The 25,763-nt window shown below is 41.4% G+C and overlaps 1 long non-coding RNA gene across 2 annotated transcripts; it reads left to right on the top strand.

Moving 5' to 3' along the window:
- The first annotated feature begins 5,978 nt into the window (after positions 1 to 5,978).
- LOC149982920 (uncharacterized) lies at positions 5,979 to 25,763 on the top strand. Of its 2 annotated transcripts, none has more exons than XR_016496751.1 (3): positions 5,979 to 6,746; positions 23,662 to 23,732; positions 24,010 to 25,763. It is a non-coding gene; the product is annotated as an uncharacterized LOC149982920 (long non-coding RNA). The 2 variants fall into 2 exon arrangements; XR_016496750.1 differs by having other exon boundaries at positions 5,980 to 6,792.

The raw sequence follows: 25,763 nt of genomic DNA, 5'->3' as shown, positions 1-25,763 counted from the left end.
CACCCCTACCTTGTCACATCACAACTGATTGTCTCAAATGTATTAAGAGGAAAAGGAATTCCACAAATGAACTTTTAACAAGGCACACCTGATGAAATGCATCCCCATGTTGTTATTATTATACATTTTTTTGCTCCTTTGCACACCAGTATTTCTACTTGCACGTTCATCTTCTGCACATCTATCACTCCAGTGTTTAATTGCTAAATTGTAATTACTTCGCCACTACGGCCTATTTTTTGCCTTTTCTCCCCAATCTTACCTCATTTGCACACACTGTATATAGACTTTTTCCTATTGTGTTATTGACTGTACCTTTGTTAATTCCATGTGTAACTCTATGTTGTTGTTTGTGTCGCATTGCTTTGCTTTGTCTTGGCCAGGTCGCAGTTGTAAATGAGAACTTGTTCTCAACGGGCCTACCTGTTAATCTCTCTGGGATATGTGGGACGGTAGCGTCCCACCTGGCCAACATCCAGTGAAAATGCAGAACGCCAAATTCAAATAAATTACAACAAAAATTTTACTTTGATGAAATCACACATTCAATATACCAAACTAAAGTTGCACATGTTGTGAATCCAGCCAACTTGTCAGATTTCAAAAATGCTTTACGGCGAAAGCAAACGATGCTATTATCTGAGGATAGCACCCCAGTAAACAAAGAGAGAAAAGCATACTTCAACCCTGCAGGCGCGACACAAAATGCAGAAATAAAAATATAATTCATGCCTTACCTTTGACGAGCTTCTTCTGTTGGCACTCCAATATGTCCCATAAATATCACAAATGGTCCTGTTGTTCGATTAATTCCGTCAATATATATCCAAAATGTCCATTTATTTGGCACGTTTCATCCAGAAAAACACCGGTTACAACTTGCCTACAAAATATCTCAAAAATTACCTGTAAGCATTGTCCAAACATTTCAAACTACTTTTGCAATGCAACTTTTGGTATTTTTTTAACGTAAATAATCAATCAAATTGAAGACGGGATAAACAGCATTCAATACAGCATGATACACAGTGTAGCGAGCATTTCTGGTCACGCGCTTCTATCTAACAGTACACTTCAAGTTACCCTCGTTCTGGATAGCGGTACTTCTTCATTACACAAAGGAAAAACCTCAACCAATTTCTAAAGACTGTTGACATCCAGTGGAAGCGATGGGAACTGCAAGCCCCTGCCTTAGAATTCCAGATTCCCAATGAAAACACATTGAAAAGAGAGGAACCTCAAAAAACAAAATCCTGGATGGTTTGTCCTCGGGGTTTCGCCTGCCAAATAAGTTCTGTTATACTCACAGACATCATTCAAACAGTTTTAGAAATTTCAGAGTTTCTAGAGTCTAGAATCTAGAGTATTTCCTATCCAATCTACTAATAATATGCATATCCTGGCTTCTGAGCCAGAGTAGCAGGCTGTTTACTATGGACACGCTTTTCATCCGTCCCTCGGTCCCCTCGGTCCCAAAGAAGTTAAAGAGGTGCTGTTGCGCCTTCTTCACACTGTCTGTGTGGGTGGGTGGACCATTTCAGTTTGTCAGTGATATGTACACCGAGGAACTTGAAGCTTTCCACGTTCTCCACTGTCGATGTGGATATGGCCGTGCGTGGCCACGCAGTCAAGGGTGAACATTGAGTACAGGAGGGGGCTGAGCACGTGTTGAGGATCAGTGAAGTGGAAGTGTTAATTCCTACCTTCACTACCTGGGGGTAGCCCGTCAGGAAGTCCAGGACCCAGTTGCACAAGGCAGGGTTCACACCCAGGGCCTAGAGCTTGATGATGAACTTGGAGGGTACTATTGTGTTGAATGCTGAGCTATAGTCAATGATCAGCATTCTTACATAGGTATTCATCTTGTCCAGATGGGATAAGGCAGGGTGCAGTGCAGTGGTGATTACATTGTCTGTGGATCTATTGGGCTGGTAAGCAAATTTAAGTGACTCTAAGGTGTCAGGTAAGTTAGAGGTGATATGATCCTTGACTAGTCTCTCAAAGCACTTGATGATGACAGAAGTGAGTGCTATGGGGCAATAGTCATTTAGCTCAGTTACCTTTGCTTTCTTGGGTACAGGAACAATGGTGGCCTTCTTGAAGCATGTGGGGACAGCAGACTGGGATAGGGAGAGATTTAATATGTCTGTAAACACACCAGCCAGCTGGTCTGTGCATGCTCTGAGGACGCGGCTAGGGATGCCGTCTAGGCTGGCAGCCTTGCAAGGGTTAACAAGCTTAAATGTCTCACTCACGTCAGCCACAGAGAAGGAGAGCCCACATTCCTTGATAGTGAACCGCGTCGGTAGCACTATGTTATCCTCAAAGTGGGAGAAGAAGGTGTTTAGCTTGTCTGCGGCATTGCTGGTTTTCCTTTTGTAGTACGTGAGAGTCTGTAGACCCTGCCACATACGTCTCGTGTCTGATCCGTTGATCAATTAGCCTATTAAAATTATAAACTTGGATTAGCTAACACAACGTGCCACTGGAACACAGGAGTGATTGTTGCTGATAATGGGCTTCTGTATGCCTATGTAGATATTTCATAAAAATCTGCCGTTTCCAGCTACAATAGTCATTTACAACATTGACAATGTCTACACTGTATTTCTGATCAATTTGATGTAATTTAATGGACAAAAATGTGCTTTTCTTTCAAAAACAAGGACTTTTCTAAGTGACCTCAAGCTTTTGAACAGTAGTGTTTATATACATTTTTTTTATATTTCAAAAAGAATCCTGGTTAAGGCTTCTGTTCTTAAGAAGTCACAATTTGGCTACAATATTATGGCCACAATATTATGGCCAGAAAAAGTAAAAGTATGATGTCAAGATCACTTTGGAGTCATGAGCTCATGTTATTGAACCACTGTAATTTCACTGTAACCCAATTGAATAATTTTGTGAAAAGGTAGAAATATACTCTGAACAAGACCAAAAAATGGGGTGCCTTTACAGTAAATTATATTTTGTATTTAACTTAATTGTTGGCTTTACAGGGACTTGATTAAATTGCTTGTAATCCAAATGAAGAAATTTGGATAGGTTATTCCCAAGCAAGAAATCTACCTAGAACAATATGAAAACATGGAGTGCATTTACATGAACCAATATTTAGTATTCAACTTAATTTTGGCCTTTAGAGGAAATTTTTTGTGTTGATCCAAATAGTCCTATTTTTACAGTGAAACCTAATATTTAAATGTTCTGTTACTTCAATCAATTAGATGTTACCAAATGAAGTAAAACAGTTAATTTAATATACTCCAATCCAATTATTTGCTTTTCTTTAAACGTAATTATGAGGTTGTAATTGCATTGTAATTGCATTTCGGGCTCCTGAGTGGCACAGCAGTCTAAGGCACTGCATCTCTGTGCTAGATGTGTCACAACAGACCCTGGTTCAATTCCAGGCTGTATCACAACCAGCCATAATTGGGAGTCCCATAGGGCGACGCACAATTGGCCCAGCGTTGTCCGGGTTAGGGTTTGGCCGGGGTAGGCCTTCATTGTCAATAAGAATTTGTTCTTAACTGGCTTGCCTAGTTAAATGAAAAATAAATATAGTTGTATTTTAGATTTCGGTAAAGTAAATAATCAAGTTTGAAAAATATTAAAATGTAGGGTTAGTTGCAGTCAAATTAGATTTTACTGCTTTGAACTATTGATTTGATTGTAATAAAATTATACAAGTATCAATTCCCTAATAATTACATTTAATATAAAATAATTATTTGACCTGAAAAAATGTATGTTACCACTTGAAGTAATGTATTGAAGATATAGTTCATCCAACAAATCACTTTTTTCAGTTGTGTTATTGTTACAGGTCTCCTTTGGAAAACAGGCCTTGGTGTCAATGGTACTCCCTGCTAAAATAAAGGTTAAATAAGATCTGTCATTAACTCAGACACACACACACACACACACACACACACACACACACACACACACACACACACGATATATGGGAGGACTTGGGCCAGTAGTGTCTGTTAGAAGTTGTAAATGAGGAACATGTTCTGGTAATTGTTATATTGTAACCACACCATGCAATTTAATGCCTCAGCACATTATGACTGAGTACTGTCACTCCCTTTCCTTTGACCTTACACATTATACCACTCTCACTTACTAAACCCTCCTTTATCTCGCTGTCTTTCTATTCACAACTTTTCTGCTGCTCCTCCGCTAAACACAGCAGTACCCTTCCTAAAAGATTAATTGATCATCAATTTAGCCTTAATTTGGACCAAGTCAGCTGGTAAATGGGGCACTTTTCCCTGAGTGTTAGTGAAATGTGTAAGTGTACATTGATACATTTTGATTATTTATCAATTATGACCAAATTAACTAAATATATTCAATAGAAATTGTAGCCTGATTGCTATAATAGAGTTTGAAAATATGATCATGATTCCGGCTAATAGTCTTTTCCGGATGCGGTTGCTGGCTTGTCTGAATGACAATACAAAATTTAATTTTCACAGAATCAGCTGAGAGCCAGGCCAATCTTTCATTAATCAGACACATTATGGGGCTGATTCGCCATAATACATGGTACTTTGTTCAGAAAGCCTAAAATGCTTTATCATATTTTATGTCAATTTCCTGTAATTTCGCTGTTTTCCCCATCAAGGCATCTTGTAAGAGTTAGCATATGCTAAAGTAAGCTCATGCCCTTACAAAAAAGTGTGACATGTGCAATTTCACATGTTGATCATCAATGTTACGTACAGTTGAAATCAGAAGTTTACATACACTTAGGTTGGAGTCATTAAAACTCGTTTTTCAAGCACTCTAAAAATGTATTGTTAACAAACTATAGCTTTGGCAAGTCGGTTAGGACATCTACAATATGCATGACACGAGTAATTTTTCCAACAATTGTTTTCTTTCAGATTATTTCACTTCTAATTCACTGAATCACAATTCCAGTGGGTCAGAAGTTAAAATACACTAAATTGACTGTGCCTTTAAACAGCTTAGAAAATTCCAGAAAATGATGTCATGGCTTTCGTACTTGGTGCGAAAAGTGCAAATCAATCCCAGAATAACAGCAAAGGACATTGTGAAGATGCTGGAGGAAACAGGCACAAAAGTATGGATATCCCCAGTAAAACAAGTCCTATATCGACATAACCTGAAAGGCCGCTCAGCAAGGAAGAAGCCACTGCTCCAAAACCGCCATAAAATAGCCAGAATACTGTTTGCAACTGCACATGGGGACAAAGATCGTACTTTTTGGAGAAATGTCCTCTGGTCTGATGAAACAAAAATAGAACTGTTTGGCAATAATGACTATCGTTATGTTTGGAGGAAAAAGGGGGTGGCTTCGAAGCCGAAGAACATCATCCCAGCCGTGAAGCACGGGGGTGGCAGCATCATATTGTGGGGGGTGCTTTGCTGCAGGAGGCACTGGTGCACTTCACAAAATAGATGGCATCATGAGGCAGAACAATTATGTGGATATATTGAACCAACAACTCAAGACATCAGTCAGGGATTTAAAGCTTGGTCGCAAATGGGTCTTCCAAATGGACAATGACCCCAAGCATTCTTCCAAAGTTGTGGTGTATGTGAACTTCCGACTTCAACTGTATACCATGTTTTCGCGTGTATTACATTTACATGAGTGTAGCCAAGCTAAGTAGCTAGCTAACTCACTTTTGTATGAGTGAATTTACATGTGTACATATAAAGTATGGTAATTATATTTATTTTAAAATGTACATTTGTAAGAATTTTTATCTAATCGTCACATGCTAATTGCTAACCGCTAGCTAGATAAGTGATAGGCGATAGCTAGCATTCCATTTCATCCTAGTTTGCTATTTTTAGCTACTGCTATTGTTAGCTGTCCATTGTTTGTTCTTACATTTAATACACAGGTATGAAAGGGATTTGAATTTATATGAAAATTCAGGTATTTTTTTTACAAAGAGTTGGGCTGAGGCTTTTTCAATTCCAAGATGGCGTAGCAGTCAAGACGTCTTTGTCCTGTCGTGTCCCTTGTATATATCGTTTTACATATTTTTCGTCGCATATCCTTTAAAATATTTTGCTAAAGCCTGTTAAGGATATGGCAGACATACGCCCCCTTTGGAGAGATTGGGTACCCCTAGTAAACTGGAAAAAAAATCTGTCAAAAATTGCTAATATATGCAAATAAAAATTATTATTGGATAGAAAACACTCTAAAGATTCTAAAACCGTTGGAATTATGTCTGTAAGTATAGCAGAACTCACAGGGCAGGCATTCTTCCAAACTAGTTTTTGTGGCCATGAAAGTTGGAGCAACTTTGACGTCATGGCCCCCACCCTTCCCAACCAGCTATGATTCTGGGGACACTTTCTATCTCTTCCGCTAGATGTCCTCTTTCATTAGAGCTTTGAATCGTTCAAATCCCGCGAGAATTGACCCTATGGGAGTGAAATTAGTGCGTGCCACGAGAGAATAGGCTGTGCGTATGGGCGCGAATTGGTCCCAGCCATTCCTTTGTTCCAGCACTCAAGAGAAGGGCAGACGATGGCCGATTGAATTGAAGTTTGTTTTGCGTGTCTAAAACATCATAAAGCTTGCTTCTGCACTTAGTTTGACCTGTTTAGTCGACATATAATGTGTAATTTTGAAGTTTTGATGCGCAACTTTTCCGGACCAGAGGACGTTTTGGGTGCATTTCAGCTGATGTTATTAGCAGTAGCTAATACAAAGACGCAAGACTTGAAACCAAACGATGTATTGGGTAAGTATGAAGCCTTCCAGAACATTCTGAACGAAGACCATCGAAGGTAAGGGAATATTTATGCTTAAATCTGTGTTTCTGTTGACTCCAACATTACGTGGAAATGTAGCTTGGAACTGAGCGCTGTCTCAGCATATGGAATAGTGTGCGATTTCTGTAACGTTAAAAATAAATCTAACACAGCGGTTGCATAAAGAAGCAGTGTATCTTTCTAACTATATGTAGAACATGTATATTTAGTCAAAGTTTATGATGTCTATTTACATTATCTTGCCGCGCTACATAGATTTCCTGCGGGCATTTTTGAGTAATTTCTGAAGGTGAACTCACTGTAAATGGACATTTATGGATATAAATGGCATATTATTGAAAAAAAAAAATATGTACTGTGTAATATGTCATATTACTGTCATCTGATGAAGATTTTCAAAAGGTTAGTGAGCGATTTATTTTTTAATCCTGCGTTTGTTGATTGCATGTTTTGGCTATTGAAATGAGCTGTGTCTGGTGGTGGTTTTACATATATATGTGCTATGTTTTCGCCGTAAAACATTTTAGAAATCTGACTTGCTGGCTAGATGAACAAGGTGTTTATCTTTCATTTGAGCTATTGGACTTGTTAATGTGTGGAGGTTAAATATTTTTAAGAATATTTTTGCGTTCCATGCGCCACCGTTTCAGCTGAACGTGGGAGGGTTGATTCCCAATTGGGAACCAGTATCGTAGACAGGCTAAACCTCATCATCTAAATACTCTCCTGCAACCCGCCTCACCCAATGTGGCGTGGATCTGCTTTTTTTTCCATAAAGTATTTATATTTACTTCGGATCTGGAATCCCTCAACTGAAGCTAGCCAGCTAACTACCAGTCATTAGTCAGCAAACCATTGCCAGCGGTCATCAGCTAACCTTCAGCTCGGAAAGCTCTCACCAGTTCGAACAACGTGACTCTAACCAGAGCATAACGGACCTGTTATTTTTATCCCCGGATTCCTACCACAAACTGAAAATGTTTCATCTGGATCTTCACAACTAGCTATCCCGGATGACTACTCCTGGCTAGCGTTTCCATCCCAGAGCAAGCACCAATTTAGCTTGAAGCTAGCCCGGCCAGGGCTCCTGTGCTACCACCGAAGCAGACTCCTGGGCTACAATATCGGCCTGCAAACTACCTAGAGCTACTTGGAACCCTACTAATTCCACGACTGGTCTATCGACGTCACCGCACGAAGAGGCAAAAACCAACTTACCCCCATCGCGACGCCCCCCCCATTGACTTCTGTAAAAGTAAAAGCCTTGGTTTCATGCATGTTAACATTAGAAGCCTACTCCCCAAGTATGTTTTACTCACTGCTTTAGCACACTCTGCCAACCCAGATGTCTTAGCCCTGTCTGAATCCTGGCTTAGGAAAACCACCAAAAACCCTGAAATCTCCATTGCTAACTATAACGTTTTCTGGCAAGATAGAACTGCCAAAGGGGGCGGTGTTGCAATTTAATGCAAAGATATCCTGCAGAGTTCTGTATTACTTTCTAAGTCTGTACCCAAACAATTTGAGCTTCTACTTCTAAAAATGTACCTTTCCAGAAACAAGTCTCTCACTGTTGCCGCTTGCTATAGACCTCCCTCTGCCCCCAGCTGTGCCCTCGATACTATACGTGAACTGATTGCCCCCCATCTATCTTCTGAGCTTGTGCTACTAGGTGACCTAGACTGGGACGGGTTTGTGACTCCCAAACCCGCATGCGGGAGCGTAATCATCGCCTGAAACTAATTAGCATAACGCAAAGGACAGAAATATCCCTAGAAAATGTTCCTATTCATGAAAATCACAAATGAAATATATTGAGACACAGCTTATCCTTTTGTTAATCACCCTGTCATCTCAGATGTTCAAAATATGCTTTACAGCCAAAGCTAGACAAGCATTTGTGTAAGTATATCGATAGCCTAGCATAGCATTATGCCTTGCTAGCAGCAGGCAACCTTGTCCCGGAAATCAGAAAAGCTATCAAATTAAATCGTTTACCTTTGATGAACTTCGGATGTTTTCACTCATGAGACTCCCATGTAGATAGCCAAAGTTAATTTTTTCCCAAAATATTATTTTTGTAGGCGAAATAGCTCCGTTTGTTCTTCACGTTTGGCTGAAAAATCGCCCGGAAATTGCGATCACCACAACAACAAAAAATATTAAAAATTAGCTCCATAATATCGACAGAAACATGGCAAATCAATCATTATAAACATTATAAACATTATAATCAATCCTCAAGGTGTTTTTCTAATATCTATTCGATAATATATCTGTCGGGACAATTCGTTCTTCAGTAGGACCGATTGGAGTAATGGCTACTTCTGTATTTTAAGCCAGAATCTCTCTCGGAGCCACCATGTGACCAATTACGCAATGTGGCCGCCTACAGCTATTCTTCAACAGAAATGTGTAAAACTACGTCACAAGGCTGTAGACACCTTGGGGAAAACGTAGAAAGTGTAAGCTCGTTGATGGCACATTCACAGCTGAATAGGGACTCATTGGAACGCAGTGCTTTCAAAACCTGGGGCACTTCCGGATTGGATTTTTCTCAGGCTTTCGCCTGCAACATCAGTTCTGTTATACTCACAGACAATATCTTTACAGTTTTGGAAACGTTAGAGTGTTTTCTATCCAAAGCTGTCAATTATATGCATATTCTAGCATCTTGTCCTGACAAAATATCCCTTTTCCGTTTAAAACGAGAATGTTTTTTTTTACAAAAATGAAAATACTGCCCCCTAGTACCAACAGGTTTTAACACCCCGGCCATCCTACAAACTAAGCTTGATGCCCTCAATCTCACACAAATTATCAATGAACCTACCAGGTACAACCCCAAATCAGTAAACACGGGCACCCTCATAGATGTCATCCTAACTAATTCACCCTCCAAATACACCTCTGCTGTTTTCAATCAAGATCTCAGCGATCACTGCCTCATTGCCTGCATCCGTAATGGGTCTGCGACCAAACGACCACCCCTCATCACTGTCAAACGCTCCATGAAACACTTCTGCGAGCAGGCCTTTCTAATCGACCTGGCTGGGGTATCCTGGAATGACATTGACCTCATCCCGTCAGTAGATGATGCCTGGCTATTCTTTAAAAGTGCCTTCCTCACCATCTTAAATAAGCATGCCCCTCTCAAAAAATTCAGTTAGGAACAAATATACACAGGCAGTTAGAAAAGCTAAGGCAAGCTATTTCAAACAGAAATTTGCATCCTGTAGTACTAACTCAAAAAAGTTCTGGGACACTGTAAAGTCCATGGAGAATAAGAGCACCTCCTCCCAGCTGCCCACTGCTCTGAGGCTAGGAAACATTATCACCACCGATAAATCTGCTATAATTGAGAATTTCAATAAGCATTTCTCTATGGCTGGCCATGCTTTCCACATCGCTACCCCTACCCCGATCAACTGCCCGGCACCCTCCACAGCAACACGCCAAAGCCCCCACCATTTCTCCTTTACCCAAATCCAGATAGCCGATGTTCTGAAAGAGCTGCAAAATCTGGACCCCTACAAATCAGCCGGGCTAGACAATATGGACCCTCTCTTTCTAAAATGATCTGCCGAAATTGTTGCAACCCCTATTACTAGCCTGTTCAACCTCTCTTTCGTATCGTCTGAGATTCCTAAAGATTGGAAAGCTGCCGCGGTCATCCCCCTCTTCAAAGGGGGTGACACTCTAGACCCAAACTGCTACAGACATATATCTATCCTACCCTGTCTTTCTAAGGTCTTCGAAAGCCAAGTTAACAAACATATTACTGACCTTTTCGAATCCCACCATACCTTCTCCGCTATGCAATCTGGTTTCAGAGCTGGTCATGGGGGATCCTCAGCCACGCTCAAGGTCATAAACGATATCATAACCGCCATCGATAAGAGACAATACTGTGCAGCCGTATTCATCGACCTGGCCAAGGATTTCGACTCTGTCAATCACCACATTCTTATTGGCAGACTCAACAGCTTTGGTTTCTCAAATGACTGCCTCGCCTGGTTCACCAACTACTTCTCTGATAGAGTTCAGCATGTCAAATAGGAGGGCCTGTTGTCCGGACCTCTTGCAGACTCTATGGGGGTTCAATTCTCGGGCCGACTCTTTTCTATGTATAAATCAATGATGTCGCTCTTGCTGCTGGTGATTCTCTGATCCACCTCTATGCAGACAACACCATTCTGTATACTTATGGCCCTTCTTTGGACACTGTGTAAACTAACCTGCAGACGAGCTTCAATGCCATACAACTCTCCTTCCGTGGCCTCCAACTGCTCTTAAATGCAAGTACAACTAAACGCATGCTCTTCAACCGATCGCTGCCTGCACCTGCCCGCATCACTACCCTGGACGGCTCCGACTTAAAATATGTGGACAACTACAAATACCTAGGTGTCTGGTTAGACTGTAAACTCTCCTTCCAGACTCACATTAAGCATCTCCAATCCAAAGATAAATCTAGAATCGGCTTCCTATTTCGCAAAAATGCATCCTTCACTCATGCTGCCAAACATACCCTCATAAAACTGACCATCCTGACGATCCTCGACTTCGGCGATGTCATTTACAAAATAGCCTCCAACACTCCACTCAATAAATTAGATGCAGTCTATCACAGTGCCATCCGTTTTGTCACCAAAGCCTCATATACTACCCACCACTACGACCTGTACGCTCTTGTTGGCTGGCCCTCGCTTCATACTCATCGCCAAACCCACTACAAGTCTTTGCTAGGTAAAGCCCCGTCTTATCTCAGCTCACTGGTCACCATAGCAGCACCCACCCATAGCACGCACTCCAGCAGGTATATCTCATGGGTCACCCCCAAATCCAATTCCTCCTCTGGCCGCCTTTTCTTCCAGTTCTCTACTGCCAATGACTGGAACGAATTGGAAAAATCTCTGAAGCTGGAGACTCACATCTCCCTCACTAGCTTTAAGCACCAGCTGTCAGAGCATTTTACAGATCACTGCACCTGTACTTAGCCTATCTGTAAACAGCCCATCTATCTACCTACCTCATCCCCATACTGGTTTTTATTTATTTATTTTGCTCCTTTGCACCCCAGGCACATTCATCTTCTGCCGATCTACCATTCCAGTGTTTAATTGCTATATTGTAATTACTTCGCCACCATGGCCTATTTATTTCCTTAACTTACCTCATTTGCACTCACTGACTTTTTGTTTTCTTTTGTTCTACTGTATTATTGACTGTATGTTTTGTTTATTCCATGTGTAACTCTGTTTTTGTATGTGTCAAATTGCTACGCTTTATCTTGGCCAGGTCGCAGTTGCAAATGAGAACTAGTTCTCAACTAGCCCACCTGGTTAAATAAAGGTGAAAAAAAAGGTAAATCAGTTAACTTTTTGTCATTTTAGAGCCCATTTTGTTGTATTGGAATGAATCAAATAGTATGAAAACATACAAAATTCACAGAAAAAATCCCAAATACATAATCTATGAAGCTAAAAACAACAATGTGAACAATATAATCCCGCCAGTTACAAAAGCACACGTGAAACTTAAAATATCACAAGTGAAATGTTGGGAAACCACGTGTCTGAGTCATGTGAAAAATAAACGTGAAGAATAACGTGAAAAATCCATGTGAAACTTCACACGTGTGCCAAAATCATATTTCCTATTTCTCAAGTGACATTTTTCACGTGAATTGTTAATATGTGATCAATAAACTTGAAAATCCATGTGAAACTTCACACGTGTCCGACAACCACGTGTCTGACTCATGTGAGAGGCAAAATAGATATATGTTTTGTTTCTCTACATGACATTTTCATGTGATTTTTCAAACGTTTTTTAAATGGTCGTGCAGTCCTCCAGGAGTTCCATGGAGGATGTTGTCTCGCTGTACACCAGAGCTAATCGGCCTGCCACTGTGTATTCCTTAAGTTCATGGAAAAGCAGCTCACTAGGAAATAGAAAAATAGATATTTAGGTTCTCACACACAAAATAACACATTGTGCTACAGAAGCCTGCAGCACTGTTTCGTTCCCTATAGCTAGGTTTCCATCCAATTATCAAAAGATTTTCTTGCGAATATTCCACAATTTGCATAAAACAATATGCTAATTTTCCCAGCAGAGCTCTTTCCATCAGACTGACTTATTGTAGATAAAAGACTGTGCGTGAAGACATAGTGCACTTAAAAAATTACATTTGTGGTTAAATTCCCATGTACCGTGACTCACGAGTGGCGCAGCAGTCTAAGGCACTGCATCGCAGTGTTGCGGCGTCACTACAGAATGGGGTTTGATCCCAGGCTGTGTCACAACTGGCCTTGACTGGGAGTCCCATAGAGCGGGCCACAATTGGCCCAGCGTCTTCCGGGTTAAGGGAGGGTTTGGCCGGGGAGGCTTTACTTGGCTCATCACGCTCCAGCGACTCCTTGTGGCAGGCCGGGTGCGTAAGTGCTGACTTCCGTCGTCAGTTGAACAATGTTTCCTCTGTCACATTGGTGCAGCTTGCTTCCGGGTTAAGCGAGCGGGTGTTAAGAAGCATGGCTTGGCGGGTCATGTTTTGGAGGACGCATGACTCCCGAGCTCTTTGGGGAGTTACAGCGATGAGACAAGATCACGAAATTGGGGAGGGGGGGTAAAATTACAACAAAACATTTTTCCCATGTACCGAATAAAAATAAATACTAGTTAAATGTGTTTTCATCGCATTTTCAACTCTACGGGTGTGTTTCTCACAACAACTGTTGTGTTATATATACTGAACAATATAAACGCAACATGTAAAGTGTTGATCCCATGTTTCATGAGCTGAAATAAAAGATCCCAGAAATGTTCCATATGCACAAATTGCTTATTTCTCTCAAATGTGCACACATTTTTGTTTACATCCCTGTTAGTGAGTATTTCTCCTTTGCCAAGATAATCAATCCAACTGACAGGTGTGGCATATCAAGAAGCTGATTAAACATCATGGTCATTACACAGGTGCACATTGTCCTGGGGAAAATTAAATGCCACCCTGAAATATTCAGTTGTCACACAACACAATGCTGTGCGTGACATCCAACCATTGATGTCTCAAGTTGAGGGAGCGTGCAATTTGCATGCTGACTGCAGGAATGTCCACCAGAGCTGTTGACATTGAACTGAATGTTAATTTCTCTAACATAAGCCGCCTCCAACGTTGTTTTAGAGAATTTGGCAGTACGTCCAAATGGTCTCACAACCACAGACCACATGACACCACGCCAGCCTAGGACCTATACGAAGAAGATATGTCATGCTGCATGAGGCAAATCGTGGTCACACGAGGTAATGACTGGTCTTCTGATCCATGCACATACCTATTTTTCACGTAACGGTGGCGAACAGAAGCATATCTGTATTCCCAGTCATGTGAAATCCATAGATTAGGGCCTAATTAATTTATTTCAATTCCCTATACTGTATGAACTGTACAAGTAAAATCATTGAAATTGTTGTATGTTGCGTTTATATTTCTGTTCAGTGAAGCATTCTGGTCTTGGTACGTGCACTCTAGCCAGCAGCTCATAAATACATTGCAGGTAGGCTACCAACATGACGCAATTATTACGGATAAGAGCGAGATTATTTTTATTTGTCAAATGGCAGCCATGCATCGATCATGTCGTCGGAAACAGACCCTCGATATTTATTGGAAAGGAACATCAAACTAATCATCCTTGCACTTTCACCAACCTGTGAAGTTAAACATAATTTACTTCATCTGTAGCCTAATAAACTGCACGGTAATAAACTGCATGTTTTTACCGACACAAAAACATCCAACCATGACAAATGAACACATTGTCTGTCGACATTGATAAAATCTTACCGGCATTTCCTGTTTTCATGAACCCGGTAGTGACTTTTTTCACGAGTCAGGTAATTCATCTGATTGGATGGAAACCTGTTCACTGACAACCAGCCATCCTCAACTGCAAGTCATATCTGGGAAATTGTGTGTGTGTGTGTGTGTGTGTGTGTGTGTGTGTGTGTGTGTGTGTGTGGAATGTACTCAGTGAGAGCTTTTCATTTGCACTTACACCACAGATCATTAAAATTAACCACTGAAAACATAGGCCTGCTGTAGGGTGAATTAGACTAGTCTCCTGGACTAATCTCCTGGTGTCAGCATTGGTTAACGGCCGGCTAACTGTAGCATGTAATGGCATGGAGTTATAATCTACTATGGCCCCATTCATACACCAGCTATCTATAATCAATGACCCACTTTAAATTGGACAGAAACTTGGTAGTGACCATCACAATTTGTAGAGAGAGCATTAGAGCGCGCACACGCACACGCACACACCCACACACAAACACCTCTGACATCTTCCTGATAAAGAAGGAATACAAATCAGTCTCATGGCAATCAATCATATTTTGAAAGGAAGTATATGGTTGCAAAAATGATTGCATACTGTACTGACCCCAGTGTTGGGTGTCATTCACAGAAAATATGGTACTGAACTTAAATGGTTTTAAAACCAGCATAGGATTGAAAACAAAATGTATAGACATCACGCTGATTGTGTTAAACTACTTGCCACAAAATAATTGCCACTCTGGGGGAACCTTACTAGGTCACAAAGATTCCTTGAGGAACCCCTCTGGCAAAGGTTCTGTAGCATGATATATATATATTTTCGCAATAGTGTCACAGCTTATACTCTGATGCTGTGCTGCCTTCAATTTTGAACCCTTTTAATTATATATGTAGCAACAATCCCCCTATCAGAAAAATTTGCCCAAAATTCTTATATCTTTCTTATGTCTCTCAGATACTGTAAAGGATACTTCCTTTTGATGTTGTATTGGCTAATAGCAGTAAGGCCAAATAAAAAAATTCATAAAATCCTTTTTGTATATTTTATTTTCTATACTTCAACTGGTCTTAAAGTTCAAAATTAAATAGCTAAATGATCCTTGGTATGACCTTCTTAAAATAATTCCATATAGCTTAGTAGTACCTCTCCCCCGGCTTAGACAAGGCTTAGACTCTTATGGGTTAAACTGACAGATTTATGGGGATTTTTGTAATATGCTAATTTGATTTTTGTGGGGGCTCGGACATCGACTATTATATGCTAGTAAAGTGGTAACTATTTCAACATTAGACTCTTAGGTAGTGCCTAGCGATGAGTTATTTTTGAGGTAGGTTCAGTTATTAAAAAATAATCACGGATTTTGTATGATCTTTTACATTAAATGCATGAAATAATAACATTGACACTTCACACTAGTGGGAATTGGCCTATTTGGATAAGGCTAAATTGAAATGTTTCTTACAGAATAAATAGGAAAGGGAATAGTTTAGAGATCATGGGAAATTATTTGATTTTAAGTGCATTTTACACACAAAATCCTTACTTTACTTTCAGCCGTATTTGTTGATAACCAAATCTGAAAATACTCTGGATACAGTCAGTAACATGATAAGACTATTCCTCTAAAATTTTAGGTAAATGCAACATAAAAAAAATGTACATTGACTTACAGTTCACATAAGGAAATCAGTCAATTTAAATTAATTAATTTGGGCCTAATCTATGGATTTCACATGAGAATGGGAATACAAATATGCATCTGTTGGTCACAGATACTGTGTGACCACCATTTGACTCATGCAGCGCGACACATCTCTTTCATGTAGAGTAGATAAGGCTGTTTATTGTGGCCTGTGGAATGTTGTCCCACTCATCTTCAATGGCTATGAGAAGTTGATGGATATTGACGGGAACTGGAACATGCTGTCGTACACGTCGATCCAGAGCATCCCGAACATGCTCTATGGGTGACATGTCTGGTGAGTATGCAAGCCATAAAATAACTGGGATATTTTCAGCTTCCGGGAACTGTTTACAGATCCTTGCAATATCACGCTGAAACATGAGGTGATGGCGGAGGATGAATGGCACAACAATGGGCCACAGGATCTCATCACGGTATCTCTGTGCATTCAAATTGCAATTGATAAAATGCAATTGTCTGTGTTGTCCATAGCTTATACGTGTACATACCATTACCCCAGCACCACTATGGGGCACACTGCATACAAAGTTGATATCAGCAAACCACTCACCCACATGACACAATACACGTGTTCTGGCGTTGCAAGGCTGGTTGGACATACTGCCAAATTCCCAAAAATTATGTTGGAGGAAGACAAGTGAATATTTAGTTCTCTGTTAACAGACCTGGTGGTCATTCCTGCAGTCAGCATGCCAATTGCACGCTCCCTCAAAACATGAGATATCTGTGGCATTGTGTTGTGTGACAAAACTGCACCATATAGATTGGCCTTATATTGTCCCCAGCACAAGGTGCACCTGTGTAATGATTATGCAGTTTAATCCGCTTCTTGATATGCCACACCTGTCAGGTGGATAGATTATCTTGGCAAAGGAGACATGCTCACTAACAGGGATGTAAAAAATGTGTGCACACAATTTCAGAGAATTAAGCTTTTGTGCGTATGGAACTTTTCTTGGATATTTTATTTCAGCTCATGAAACATGACATCAACAATTTACATGTTGCATTTATATTTTTGTTCAGGGTACAAGGGCTGGAGTGAAAGGACTAACTGGTGTCTTCAAGTGGCCACAGTTCCTAAGCAATAACAATGCACATATTTGACAGAAGAGTATTCAACTATAAGTAACTTTTTTTTGCTCACATAGCCATGCCGTTGAGGAACTACAACACTGCATCCCCACCATCACACAATTACTACTGTTGTTTACGCAACCCAGAAACGTATCAGAACTCAGTATAAGACCCAGACAGCTAGAGTCACAGATGTTTATTGACCCAAACAAGGGGCGGACAAAAGACAGGTCAAAGGCAGGCAGAGGTCCATAATCCAGGGCAGAGTCAGTAAGGTACAGAGAAGCAGGTAGGCACAGGGTAAGGACAGGCAGAGGTTTGTAAACGGGTCAGAGTCAGGCACATACAGAACGGCAGGCCGGTTCGAGGTCAGGGCAGGCAGAAAGGTCAGAACCACGTAAACTAGGAAACAGAACTTGAGAGCAGGCAGACGGGAAAACACGCTGGTAAGACCTAACAAGACAAACTGGCAACAGACAAACAGAGAACACGGGTATAAATACACTGGGGATAATGAGGAAGATGTGAGACACTTGTAAGGGGGTGGAGACAAGCACAAAGACTGGTGAAAAAGATCAGGGTGTGACAGAAATGGTTCACTATAATTCTCAATCTGGATCAGCAGGGCATAATTTGAAAGGTTGTTCAATTGCCAACATGAGTTATACAATACAATATTACAGTGTTAGTCTTTCCCAAACATTTTAAGCCAGCATCAGGAAATTGAGTCTATTATAGTTAATGTAGGATGCAATTACATTATGAAGGATGGCTCAGAACAGCTGAAGCTGGATTTTAAAAAACTAATGGGTTACTGCTTCACACCAACAAACGTCCCATAATATCTAGCCCTCCCTGGGGCAGCAGGGTAGCCTAGTGGTTAGAGCATTGGATTACTAACCGGAAGGTTGCACGTTCAAACCCCTGAGCTGACAAGGTACAAATCTGTCATTCTGCCACGGAACAGGCAGTTAACCCACTGTTCCTAGGCTGTCATTAAGAATTTGTTCTTTGAAACTCTAGGGGCAGTATTTTCATTTTTGGAAAAAAAACGTCCCCGTTTTAAACAGGATATTTTGTCAGGACAAGATGAGAGAATATGCATATAATTGACAGCTTTGGATAGAAAACACTCTAACATTTCAAAAACTGTAAAGATATTGTCTGTGAGTATAACATAATTGATGTTGCAGGCGAAAGCCTAAGAAAAATCCAATCCGGAAGTGCCACATATTTTGAAAGCGCTGCGTTCCAATGAGTCCCCATTGAGCAGTGAATGTGCTATCAACCAGCTTACACTTTTATACATGCATTTATCCACATAAATTCTGAATGTTATAATGTAGGAATCAAATAAAACCATAACCATTCCACTATAAGGGAAAGGGTTGATTAAATAAGTATTATATCGTTATTAACCTTTTATAACTAGGGGGCAGTATTTTCATTTTTGGATAAAAAATGTTCCCGTTTTAAACGGGATATTTTGTCACGACAAGATGCTTGACTATGCATATAATTGACAGCTTTGGCTAGAAAACACTCTGACGTTTCCAAAACTGCAAAGGAATTGTCTGTGAGTGCAACAGAACTGATGTTACAGGCGAAACCCAGATAAAAATCCAACCAGGACGTGCCCCATATTTTGAAAGCCCTGCATGCCAATAACTTCGTATATGGTTGTGAATTGGCTACAAATGAGCTTACGCTTTCTACGTATTCCCCAAGGTGTCTACAGCATTGTGACGTAGTTTTACGCATTTATGTTGAAGAATAGCCGTAGGTGGCTACATTGCGTAAGTGGTCACCTGATGGCTCCCAGGGTGACTCTCGCGTAAAATACAGAGATAGCCATTACTCCAATCGGTCCTACTGAAAAACGAATTGTCCCGACGGATATATTATCGAATAGATATTTGAAAAACACCTTGAGGATTGATTATAATCAACGTTTGCCATGTTTCTGTCGATATTATGGAGCTAATTTTGAATATTTTTCACCGTTTCCGTGACTGCAATTTCCGGGCGATTTCTCAGCCAAACGTGAGGAACAAATGGAGCTATTTCGCCTACAAAAATAATATTTTGGGAAAAAATGAACTTTGGCTATCTACCTGGGAGTCTCGTGAGTGAAAACATCCGAAGTTCATCAAAGGTAAATTATTTAATTTGATTGCTTTACTGATTTTCGTGACACGGTTGCCTGCTACTAGCAAGGCATAATGCTATGCTAGTCTATGATAAACTTACACAAATGATTGTCTTGCTATGGCTGTAAAGCATATTTAGAAAATCTGAGATGACAGGGTGATTAACAAAAGGGTAAGCTGTGTTCCAATATATTTCACTTGTGATTTTCATGAATAGGAACATTTTCTAGGAAGATTTCTGTCCTTTGCGTTATGCTAATTTGTGTCAGGCGATGATTACGCTCCCGGACCCAGGATGGGGAGTCACAAGAAGATTTATTAACAGTCTGATCGCCTTGAGATAGAAGCTGTTTTTCAGTCTCTCGGTCCCTGCTTTAATGCACCTGTACAGACCTCGCCTTCTGGATGATAGCGGGGTGAACAGGCAGTGGCTCGGGTGGTTGTTGTCCTTGATGATCTTTATGGCCTTCCTGTGACATCGGGTGGTGTAGGTGTCCTGGAGGGCAGGTAGTTTGCACCAAGTGATGCGTTGTGCTGACCTCACTACCCTCTGGAGAGCCTTACGGTTGTAAGTTGTTGTACCAGGCAGTGATACAGCCCGACAGGATGCTCTCGATTGTGCATCTGTAGAAGTTTGTGAGTGCTTTTGCTGACAAGCCTCCTGAGGTTGTAGAGGCGCTCCTGCGCCTTCTTCACAACGCTGTCTGTGTGGGTGGACCAATTCAGTTTGTCCATGATGTGTACGCCGAGGAACTTAAAACTTACTACCCTCTCCACTACTGTCCCATCGATGTGGATAGGGGGGTGCTCCCTCTGCTGTTTCCTGAACTCCACAATGATCTCCTTTGGTTTGTTGACGTTGAGTGTGAGGTTATTTTCCTGACACCACACTCCGAGGGCCCTCACCTCCTCCCTGTAGGCCATCTCGTCATTGTTGGTAATCAAGCCTACCACTGTAGTGTCGTCCGCAAACTTGATGATTGAGTTTTAGGCGTGCATGGCCACGCAGTTGTGGGTGAACAGGGAGTACAGGAGAGGGCTCAGAACGCACCCTTGTGGGGTGGATGTGTTGTTACCTACCCTCACCACCTGGGGGCGGCCCATAAGGAAGTCCAGTACCCAGTTGCACAGGGCCAGGGTCTCGAGCTTGATGATGAGTTTGAAGGGTACTATGGTGTTAAATGCTGAGCTGTAGTCGATGAATAGCATTCTCACATAGGTATTCCTCTTGTCCAGATGGGTTAGGGCAGTGTGCAGTGTGGTTGAGATTGCATCGTCTGTGGACCTATTTGGGCGGTAAGCAAATTGGAGTGGGTCTAGGGTGTCAGGTAGGGTGAAGGTGATATGGTCCTTGACTAGTCTCTCAAAGCACTTCATGATGACGGAGGTGAGTGCTACGGGGCTGTAGTCGTTTAGTTCAGTTACCTTAGCTTTCTTGGGAACAGGGACAATGGTGGCCCTCTTGAAGCATGTGGGAACAGCAGACTGGGATAAGGATTGATTGAATATGTCCGTAAACACACCAGCCATGCTCTTGAGGGCGCGGCTGGAGATGCCGTCTGGGCCTGCAGTCTTGCGAGGGTTAACACATTTAAATGTTTTACTCACGTCGGCTGCAGTGAAGGAGAGTCCGCAGGTTTTGGTTGCGGGCCGTGTCAGTGGCACTGTATTGTCCTCAAAGCGGGCAAAAAAGTTATTTAGTCTGCTTGGGAGCAAGACATCCTGGTCCGAGACGGGGCTGGTTTTCTTTTTGTAATCCGTGATTGACTGTAGACCCTGCCACATACCTCTTGTATCTGAGCCGTTGAATTGTGACTCTACTTTGTCTCTATACTGACGCTTAGCTTGTTTGATTGCCTTGCGGAAGGAATAGCTACACTGTTTGTATTCGGTCATGTTTCCGGTCACCTTTCCCTGGTTAAAAGCAGTGGTTCGCCCTTTCAGTTTCACGCGAATGCTGCCATCAATCCACGGTTTCTGGTTTGGGAATGTTGTAAACGTTGCTATCGGAACGACATCGTCAATGCACTTTCTAATGAACTCTCTCACCGAAATCTCACCGAAATTCCTTTTGCCACATGTCCAGGGTCACCTGTACCTCTACAGATATCAACATGAAAAGATTGAATGGTCGCGCTCATATCCTACTATCAAATAGGGCTGAAATCCCAAAATATGGGAGGCATAAATCATCACAGAAAGGGAAACAAATGGCATCACCATAGTCTCTAGGCCGTGCTGAGTTCAACGAGATGCCTCACTTGACCGTAGCTCGCTAGGTCTGACCGCAGTAACTGTGCAAAATAAGTAGGCACAAAATGAAGCCTGACCTAAACAGTTTACATTGACATCTTTCCCCATAGGAATTCATTGCCTGCTCCCCTAACTTCAACCGGATCCCTATGTGGGTTATTTTTGCCATATCAAACTGTCTTCAATGACAATCCAACAGGCCACTATAAGGATTACCTGTGTTGAGTTTAAGCTTCCTGGAGCAACCAGGAAGGTTTAATTACCCTAAAAGTAGTTTTGATTTCACAACACTGAATTCAATCCTCTGTAAATCAGTCAGTTCTTAACATAGAGACTTGAAACTCAAGATTCTGTAAAAGCCTATCCCATGTGTTTACTTTCAGGTTCCTGTGACAACCGGAAGTGCCTTAAATTGGAGTCATAGGGTCTGTTTCGAAAAGTTAAAAAGGTCAGAAAGAAAAAACTCACACACAGCCAGGATAGAGTGACACAGTGTGGGGCTTAAAGAGACACAGAACCTGTAATAGTTTCTGGCGTTCACACCATCAAAGAACCGTCAGACCTAGAGCTCTGAAACTTTATTAACCTGTTCTAGAGCTTAATGTGGAAAGTTTAAATCGTCTCATTTGTAGAAAAGCAATACATTTAGATAGTATTTAAAAGATCCACCTGAAATGGTAAGTTTGGCAAGATTAACAATAAAGGTGAATGAGAACAATATCCAATAAGTTTACATTGGTTGGATACTATATAGTTTACCTCTTGGGGATATCATTCGAAAATATAATGTTAACTTTCACTGCTATGCAGATGACACACAGCTGTACATTTCAATGAAACATGGTGAAGCCCCAAAATTGCCCTCGCTAGAAGCCTGTTTCAGACAAAGGGAAGTGAAAGGCTGCAGACTACTTCTACTTTTAAACTCGGACAAAACAGAGATGCTTTTTCTAGGTCCCAAGAGACAGAGAGATCTTCTTCTGAGATCTTTTACAATTAATCTTGATGGTTGTACAGTTGTCTCAAATAAAACTGTGAAGAACCTCGGCGTTACTCTGGACCCTGATCTCTCTTTTGACGAACGAATCAAGACTGTTTCAAGGACAGATTTTTTCCATCTACGTAACATTGCAAAAATCAGAAAATTTCTGTCCAAAAATCATGCAGAAAAATGAATCCATGCTTTTGTTACTTCTAGGTTAGACTACTGCAATGCTCTGCTTTCCGGCTACCCGGATAAAGCACTTAATAAACTTCAGTCAGTGCTCAATACCGCTGCTAGAATCCTGACTAGAACACAAAATTTGATCATATTACTCCAGTGCTAGCCTCCCTACACTGGCTTCCTGTTAAGGCAAGGACTGATTTCAAGGTTTTACTGCTAACCTACAAAGCATTACATGGGCTTGCTCCTACCTATCTTTCCGATTTGGTCCTGCCGAACATACCTACACACACGCTACAGTCACAAGACGCAGGCCTCCTAACAGCTGGAGGCAGGGCATTCTCCTATAGAGCTCTATTTTTATGGAATGGTCTGCCTACTCATGTGAGAGACGCAGACTCGGTCTCAACCTTTAAATCTTTACTGAAGACTCAGCTCTTCAATAGGTCATATGATTGAGTGTAGTCTGGCCAAGGAGTGTGAAGGTGAACGGAAAGGTTCTGGAGCAGCGAACTGCCCTTGCGCTCTCTGCCTGGCCGGTTCCCCTCTCTCAAACTGGGATTCTCTGCCACTAACCCTATTACAGGGGCTGAGTTAATGGCTTACTGGTGCTCTTCCATGTCATCCCTAGGATGGGTTCGTCACTTGAGTGGGTTGAGTTGCTGACATGGTCTTCCTGTCTAGGTTGGCGACCCCCCTTGGGTTGTGCTGTGGCGGAGATCTTTGTGGGCTGTACTCGGCTTTGTCTCAGGATGGTAAGTTGGTGGTTGAAGATAACACTCTAGTGGTGTGGGCTGTGCTTTCGCAGAGTGGGTGGGGTTATATCCTAACTGTATGGCCCTGTCGGTCTCAGCCTCCAGTATTTATGCTGCAGTAGATTATGTGCCGGGGGGCTAGGGTCAGTCTGTTATATCTGGAGTATTTCTCCTGTCTTATCCGGTGTCCTGTGTGAATTTGGGTATGCTCCCTCTTGTTCTCTAATTCTCTCGCTCTCTCTTTCTTTCTAATTTGCTCTTTCTTTCTCTCTCTCAGAGGACCTGAGCCCTAGGACCATGCCTCAGGACTACCTGGCATGATGACTCCTTGCTGTCCCCAGTCCACCTAGCCATGCTGCTGCTCCAGTTTCCACTGTTCTGCCTGCGGCTATGGAATATACCTGTTCACCGGACGTGCTACCTGTCCCAGACCTGCTGTTTTCAACTCACTAGAGACAGCAGGAGCAATAGAGATACTGTCAATGATCGGCAATGAAAAGCCAACTGACATTTACTCCTGATGTGTTGACTTGTTGCACCCTCAACAACTACTGTGATTATTATTATTTTACTATGCTGGTCATTTATGAACATTTGAACATCTTGGCCATGTTCTGTTATAATCTCCACCCGGCACAGCCAGAAGAGGACTGGCCACCCCTCATGGCCTTGGTCCTCTAGGTTTTGTCCTAGTTTTTCCTAGCCACCGTGCTCCTACACCTGCATTGCTTGCTGTTTGGGGTTTTAGGCTGGGTTTCGGTACAGCACTTTGATATGTAAGCCAATGTAAGAAGGGCTATATAAATACATTTGATTTGATGAGCTACAATGAACCCCGTTTCAATACACATGAGCATATGGTTGTCACAAACTAATTATTTAAAAATAAATATTACTGGTGATTCTTCACCACCAGGGGTCATTGATCGCATAAACCTGAAATCAAACAGAAGTACAAGTGACGGGACTTCCATCGCCTAAGACGGAGGAATTTCAACGTGACACAGGAAAACAAAATGCCTGCTTACCCTTTGTTAGCTTAGCATCTCGTGCAAGCTAATACTGCTTTGTACACTTTCAAGCATAACATAGGATCCCCTTAACCCTTTCACACATACCATCACACGGGTGTGATCGTTCTACAGTGGTCCCTGAAGCGCACGATCACAACCGTATGATTAGAACGCTCATTAAGAATTCTTATTTAGAACGGCCAGTTTCGAATGACGCAACAATCAGCATTTGAGTTGGCCACAATTTTTTCAGAAACTATTTACACAAACACAGTCCTTTCAAAGTTATGTCCAGAATGTGAGCAGTTTATTTTTGGATGCAATGTTCAGATATTCACAGAAGTGTCTATAGCATAACACAATCATCCTAACTGGAAAAATGTAGGCTACATTTGTCCTAGCGGTAACTGAGGAAAGATTGACACAACACAAGCGGTCATATTTTTTAACTCTTGGCTGACAAACTACAATGTGAATTAGCTAATAGCAATTACTATGTATAATTAATCACATCACGGGTGAGCTCACCGTTGATCAAAATAATTGAGTAAAAAACTTTCTAGAAATCTAAAGTAATCCAAGATTGGGTAGTTTCAGTGCGCAGCCATGCTTTTTTTCCTCACAGAAACCGAAGATAATAAGAGAAGACAAGAAGAGTTTGGTCTGTTTATAGTATGCATGTTTAAGGGGTGTGTTGTCTACCATCATTCACATCCCACCATTCACTTCTGGAAGTCCTCAAAAAACGAGTGAACCCTTACTAACCTCATTTTGTTACATCATTAGTCAAACAGACGATTACGTGAAACCCAGAATGCATTGTACGTCAACAAACATGGCTCCGCACATAGCTGGAATTAGCTTAGCTCATCATAATCAGTTCAACCTTCAAACAAAATATTTTACACACATAATATGTGCCCATTTCAATCTATGCAATAATTGGAATGCATGATTTGTCACCTAGAATTGAAAACATGTGATTAAAAGTAAATATATAAATAATTACCACACAAGA

Source organism: Oncorhynchus mykiss, chromosome 6 (assembly GCF_057628025.1).
Source record: "Oncorhynchus mykiss isolate SJ-2025 chromosome 6, ASM5762802v1, whole genome shotgun sequence".
Classification (NCBI taxonomy): domain Eukaryota; kingdom Metazoa; phylum Chordata; class Actinopteri; order Salmoniformes; family Salmonidae; genus Oncorhynchus; species Oncorhynchus mykiss.
The sequence above is the reverse complement of the archived record's forward strand: the minus strand, read 5'-3'. Positions and strand labels throughout refer to the sequence as shown.